The sequence below is a fragment of the Delphinus delphis genome, chromosome 6 (assembly GCF_949987515.2).
Source record: "Delphinus delphis chromosome 6, mDelDel1.2, whole genome shotgun sequence".
NCBI lineage: Eukaryota > Metazoa > Chordata > Mammalia > Artiodactyla > Delphinidae > Delphinus > Delphinus delphis.
Window position 1 is genome coordinate 2,737,865 of NC_082688.1, and position 6,546 is coordinate 2,744,410.

Consider the following 6,546-nt stretch of genomic DNA (forward strand, 5'->3'; position numbering starts at 1 on the left):
AGTGGAAAGAGAAGCCCTGCCCGGTGGACCTCCTTCAAGTATGGGAAGTGAACCTCGGAGACAGAAGGAGCTGAGACACCACTTGCTGGTGGCTTGCTCTGGGCTCTGAGACCTGCCCTTGGTCCGGTTTCTTCCCTGCACTTCACGTACATTCTGCTTAATCCCACTATCATGGCCCCTACCCACGAGGCAGAAAGTGTGCTGGGCGTGGGGCTCCACTTTGGGGTACCACCCCCCGACCCCTCTTCCTTCCAGGGTTGCAGCAGGGAGGGGGTGGACTCAGGAAACGGGTGTCAGACCCTTCCCTGAGCATCAGCTTCCAGGAGACTGACACCTGGAAGAAGATTCTGGAAGGCTGACGGGGCCAGGAGGGAGGGTCTACCCTGTGCTGTTCCTGACTGCCCGGAGGATAAGGAAGCCCCAAACTGCCTTCTGTGCTGCAGAGGATTTGGGACCGACTTCATCACCAGCTCTGCGTGAAACCCTCCTATCCCGGGAGCAAGGATGGAGCTCGGCCCTGGGCCACGCTCCAGCTTCTCGTCACACGCCTGCCGTAAAGGGGCCGCCATCAGTGACCTAAGAGGCCCTCACGTGGCCCTGCCGAGGCTGACCCAGCCCACTCCTGAAACACCTCTGCAGCTGACCCTGCTGGAAGGCCTCTCCTGAATCGCTTCTCTCCAGCTAAATTCGGTCCTGGTTTAGGCACTGCCTCCTCCAGGCAGTCTTCCCTGATTTCCCAGGTCATTTAGATGTCCTTTCTGCATATGCCAGCAACATCTGGATTGTCTACTCTTTTGATACCCCCCCCAACACACACATATTTTGCGTCTTCCCCATTGTGGTCCCCTGGGTGCTCAAGGCTTCCTGCAGGAGGTTGGGGGTTAATCTGGGAGAGTCCTGTTGGAATCAGGGTGGGATCTGTGCCTGAGCTGTCCCCTCCCGGACCACGAGCGCTTGGTGTCTTCCACTCTGCGGGCATCCTCTGGTCTGGTTGACGCTGTAGGTGCTCAGTGAAGCTTGGTGAGCTGATGTCAAGATTCCTGTGGGAAATGCACCCGCCCCCAGCAGCCCCGTGGATCACGACTCTGCATTTAAGGGCCAGGGTCTACGCCCACGCTTCCCTCAGCTGCTGGCGACCTATTCCTGGGGACTTTTAGAAGCGCAGGGCCAGGCGACATGGGGGGTTTTGGAGACGGGGAGGTGGGCGTCACTCTAGAAACGAATCCTAGGGCCGTGGACCAGGCGGGGCCGGGAGAGGGAGCAAAGGGCTTGCCTTCACCCTTTGCACACTCGGCCCCCAGAGCAGTGCACCAAAGTGGCCAACAATGGGAACGGCTTTTGGGGGCGTTTTCTCTCCAGGGCTCCCTTGGCCAAGCCTGGTGGGAAGGGTTGGGGAGGGAGAGAGAAGGGAGCCTGGGTCTGGGCAGGGTCCTGGGCTGAGGTCCACCGTCAGTCATTCTGAGTATCTTCCATTGATCACCAGTGGAGTTTTCCATGAGCAAAGGGACCGAACTTTCTATCTAATTAAGGCTCTCTAGAGAATCTGGTCAGCCTGGCTGGCCTCAGGAATGTTCTCTGAGTTTCCATACGGGTCTGGGATTGCATTTGTCACCCCATGCCCTCTCCTTGCATTTGCGATGGAAAGAGGGACGGTTTCCACGCTGGCCGAGGGCCCGCCTCAGCAGGAGGCAGAGCCGGCCGTACCAGGTCTCCTGTGACCTCCTTGGACACAGCCGGGGAGAAGGCGGCCTCCTCTGTTGCCGCCCGACTCTGAGCTCCGGGGCCTTCGTAGAGCTGAGCTTGTGTGGCTGGAGACTCAGGAAGTGTGTCCACAAGTTCAGAGCGTATCGAGCGGCCGGTGGTCAGAGCAGATCCAGCTCTGGCACCCACTGGCTGTTCCACTTGGCAAGCCACGTGCCCAGTCTGGCCTTAGTCTCCTAATCTCTAAAATGGGGACCTTTCCTAGCAGGGCCGTCCCACAGTAGCAGGGCTAACCCAGGAGCCGAGGGGAGCGAGAGCCTGCTGACACAGCGCCTGGCCCACGTGGCTCCACCGTCAATGGCGGCGGTTGGGGGCCGTCCCGTGTCCCTGACCGACGTTCTGCACTTCTTTGGCTGCAGGCGAGCCCTGCAGGAGGTGCTGGGGACTTACGGTCCCACGAATGAGCTTCAAGCAGGATGTTGGTGGGTAGGTGCTCCCCCCCGGAAGGGGACAATTCTGGGGTGTTCTCCATAGCCTCGTAGAGGCTCCCAGGGGACTGAGCCCCCGTCGCCTGCAGCAGAAACCAATTTGAGAAAGCAGCTTTCTTGTTTGCCCATCTTTCCCAGTTTCTCCTCCCTGCTCCCTGCTGTGCTTCCAGGAATCCCTGCCTGAACCTACATCCTTGTCTCCAGTCTGCTTTAAACGGGGACCTGGCTAAGAAAGAGGGTTGCTAGTTTATCACCCTGACCTGCAGGAGAGTGGAGGAGACCAACTCGGTGAGTGTGATGCTGGTGGGAGCAGAGAGAGTGGCGGGCTTCCTGGCGGGGGGCACCCTTTGAGCAGAATCTAGAAACAGCTGAGATGGGAGAAGTGGGAACAGAGCTCTGTGGTCCTGAGGTCCCTCCATCACACTCCCCACCCCCTAGTGGCCCCTGACCCCCAGCCCCTGGACTGCCAGGCCAAGACCCTCGTGGCCAGAGGGGGCGTGGTGGCCTGGCCAACAATCGCTGCGTTCCAGTTCGGCTCCTCTGAACCTTCTTATTTGTGCAAAGTTAATGTCGTGTCATTAGCGGTTGGAAAGCTCGCGGGGTGTTAAACATTAAGTGGTGTGTGCGCTGGGAAACGTGGTCGCTTGCACCCGGGCTCATGGTCAAGGCCGTGGCCCTTGGTCTTGGCTTTAGAGTTCTGTGACAGACAGGCTTTCCAAGTGACCATTGTCGAAAGATGCTAACCCAGGAGTCCTATCTCCCAGGGTCTTGATGGGTCCAGAAATGGGCTGGTTCCTCCAAGCAGCTCCCAAATGCCCCGGTGGGCTGGGAGCCTCTGGGGAGGGGAGCTGCTTGGGTGGGGCTGGGCCGGGGCTGGGATGGCGAGGGGGCATCTTTCCCAGGGCCTAGGAGAGCAGTCCCCAAGGCAGGTGCCAGGTGCCACGCGAGGGTCCACGGAGGGGTGGGGAGGCAGCCCCCAGGCCCTGGAAGGACAAGCAGCCTGAAGACGCCAGTGGGTGGATCACAGACGGGGGCTCTGTCCATTCCTCCCTCCTCCCCCCGCCACCTCCCTCCCTCCCTCCCTCCCTTCCCTCCTTTCTTCCACAAACTCTTCTCAGAAGCATCAGCTCTTGCATCATCTCTGTGCCGGATGCAGCCTGAACAGAACCAGGTCTCTGCCCATCCAGGGAGCCCCAGGCTTGGTGGGGAGCAGACAAAGCAGGCTGTTTGGACGTGACGTGGTAAGCGCTTGGCCAGGAACACACAGGAGGCCATGCCTTTGAGCTGCGCCTTGACCACAGGTAGGATCTGGGTCTTCAGACAAAATGGAGGGTGTTACCTCTAGAACGTGCAAAGGTCAGGGGGAGGAAGCACCAGGGTAGGCTGGGAGGGGGCTCAGCAGGAAGCCCCTGGTGAGCTGGTGCAGGGGCAGTGCGCTGCACGTCGGCACACAGGCCTGTGGGTTAGGCTCCATCCTCAGGGAATGCCTGCACCCCTGACGGGCTTTATAAACATCTGTTTTTGTGTCTGCCTCAGGGGCAGGCGCCAGGTCAGTGTATCTGTACCCTCTGGGACGAGTGGACAGTAACAAAAGTGGTGGGAGCTGAGTGGATTCTGAGTAAGCAAATGGATGGATGGATGGATGGATGGATGGATGGATGGTTGAATGAGTGGGCAGTGGGATGAAGGGGTGGGTGGGTGGATGGATGAATTGGTGGGTGGCGGATGGGTGGAAGGGCTGATGGACGGGTGAATAGATGAATGAATGGATGGGTTGATGGGTGTGTGGGTAGTAGGGTGGGTGGCCGCATGGATTGATGGGTGTGTGGGTAGGAGGGTGGGTGGATGGATCCTTCTTGTCCACCATTTCAGTTCAAATCAGAAATTGCACACTTTCACAGGGAGCCCTGAAAGCCCACCTGCTGAGCCCCTCTGCTGGCTGGTCTGTTAGCAAACCCCCTCTCGCCTTAAACGAAGCTCCGTAGGGGCTGAGTCTCCACCTGCTGTTGAGGTGATGTTTGCCACACCCTGGGTCTTCCTCGCTGTGGGATGACGCGCCCTCCCCTTGGGTGTCATTCTTGAGGTGAAGTGAGGAGGGGCTGGGAATTCTCTTTCCTGAGTGGTGTAACGGAGTGGGACCTCGACCCGCACCTCCACCCCCATCCCTCCGGCCCGCAGGCTGACCTGAAGCTCGGAGAAGAGGTTGTAATCCCTCAGGCTTCAGAACCTGGAGGCTGAGGGCTTCCCTGGGGGGCACTTGCCTGTTAGTAATTAGAGAAGCAGCCATGCTTTTGTCGGTGGAACCTTCTGGGACGTCAGAAGAGGGGCCGCCTTCAGGAAGTGGAGAACCCAGCGCTGGGTGCTCAGGGGGAGGAGGGCCCGCAGGTGTAGGATCCAGCCTGGGGCTGTGCTTCTAGGCCCAGCAGGGGCGGCCGGGGGCCTCTTTCCAGAAGAAGACCCCCTGCCCCGGGGGGACGTCAGTCCTTCTACCTGGGCTGGCCGTCTTTCAGGCTTCTCCCGTCCTGCTCTCTCACACGTGTCAGGGCCAAGGTCAAGCGCGAGCTCAGCTTGGCATCAACAGGTGAGGCGGTGAGGCCTGGGGTCACTGAGAGGACAGCAGAGTACATGGGAAGAGGAAGCTTTGGATTCTGTTGGGAGAACGGGATTGTCTGTGCATTAGCTGGGCCCCCCCGCTGTCCCGTTACGTGGCGCAGAGGTGACCACGGCCTGAAACGGGTGCAGTCTTTGAAGTAGGTGGGGAGCAGTGAGGGGAGCAAAGGCTTGGGCATCAGATCCGGGTCATGACCATGAGCTGGTCTGGGGGTCCCAGCTTCCCCACCTGTCTGGTGGAGGAAACCCCTACCTCCCAGGAGGGGGGTCAGGGTGGACAGCGCAGGGCCTGACGCGGAACCGATGCCGGTGCAGGAGCTGCTGTCGTCAGCGCTTCACCAGGACTGCTAGCCAAGGGCCAAGACCAGCCAGCTTGCTGTGACCCCGGCTACCAGCTCGCCATGCATACCTGAGCAGTGGGATTGATTCTCTCGTAGACGATGTCGGGTCTGGGAGGGCCGAGGATGATGGTACATGGGGGGTACACGTGAAATGAGAGGGGCCAGAGACATGGCCTCCTAGGACTGTTAATAAACATATGGAAATGCTGTCTTCAAAGCTCACGTTGTGGGACTTCCCTGGTGTGCAGCGGTTGGGAATCTGCCTGCCAATGCAGGGGACATGGGTTCGAGCCCTGGTCCGGGAAGATCCCACATGCTGCGGAGGAACTAAGCCCGTGCGCCACAACTACTGAGCCTGAGAGCCACAACTACTGAAGCCGGCGCACCTAGAGCCCGTGCTCTGCAACAGGAGAAGCCACCGCAATGAGAAGCCTGCTCGCCGCAACTAGAGAAGGCCCGCGCGCAGCAACGAAGACCCAACGGAGCCAAAAATAAATAAATTTATTTTTTAAAAAAGAGAAAAGCTCACGTTGCTTCTTGCAAAGTTTAAACATCACAGATTTCAATTCCGTGCCACTGTCGGTCAGCTCCAGCTTTCCTGGGGTTGCTTGTTATAAGTTAATGGTAGCAGTGCCCCCCAAGAAATCTCGGGGCGTCTTGGCCGTGGGTCCCAACCATGGGAGTGGAACGAGGCCAGAGGACTCAGTGGGCCTCACTGGGTGGCGCTGGGATGCTAAGGCAGGTGGCCCCGCTGCTTTCTGCTGCCAGAAAACTCAGGTCAGTAGCACACCTGGGCATGGGCGGCCCCCTCGTGGGCCCCTCAGGCCTGGGGTGTCTCCGCAGCTGTCCACTGCAGCGTTGAGGGCTCAGTGACCCCAAGCGACACGTGGGCCCAGCAGCTCAGCCTTGGCCTGAGGGCTCCACAGGTGACATGGGTAAATCAGCCCGGTTTGTGCTGGGACCTGGAGGGGCGGGCAGAAGAGGAAGCCGGCGAGACCCCTCCCCTGTGAACGGAGCACATGGCCTGGTAGCTCAGTTCCAAGACAGATTTACAATTCAATTGTGAAATGGGAGAAAATTAGGCATCCCCCTTTGGGCATCTCAGTTTTCTTTTTTAAAGGTTCTGTTCCTCTTAGTAAATTTATTTACTTCTAGATTAACTTTTATGTTGTGTTGACAGACGGGAGGGCAGGGCGGGGGGAGGGCTGAGAAGTGTTTTCCTTCTGGGCTCTGGGAGAGGCCCCAGCAAGGACCCAGTGAGCACAGGAGCCGCGCTGGCGCATGGCGGGGGCTGTGGGGCCCAGGGGTGAGGAAGCGGTTCTGGTTGACCCCCAGCTTCGCCATTGACTCTCTGTGTGGCCCTTGGCGGGTTCTCAACATCTCTGAGTCTGTCCCCCTCCAGTTGA

The 6,546-nt window shown here is 59.2% G+C and overlaps 1 long non-coding RNA gene across 2 annotated transcripts; it reads left to right on the forward strand.

The window, feature by feature from the left end:
- Positions 1 to 966: 966 nt before the first annotated feature.
- On the forward strand, positions 967 to 5,653 carry LOC132426961 (uncharacterized). Of its 2 annotated transcripts, none has more exons than XR_009519788.1 (5): positions 967 to 2,187; positions 2,360 to 2,477; positions 3,308 to 3,490; positions 3,726 to 3,807; positions 4,091 to 5,653. It is a non-coding gene; the product is annotated as an uncharacterized lncRNA (long non-coding RNA). The 2 variants fall into 2 exon arrangements; XR_009519789.1 differs by having other exon boundaries at positions 3,377 to 3,490.
- The last annotated feature ends 893 nt before the right edge of the window (positions 5,654 to 6,546 follow it).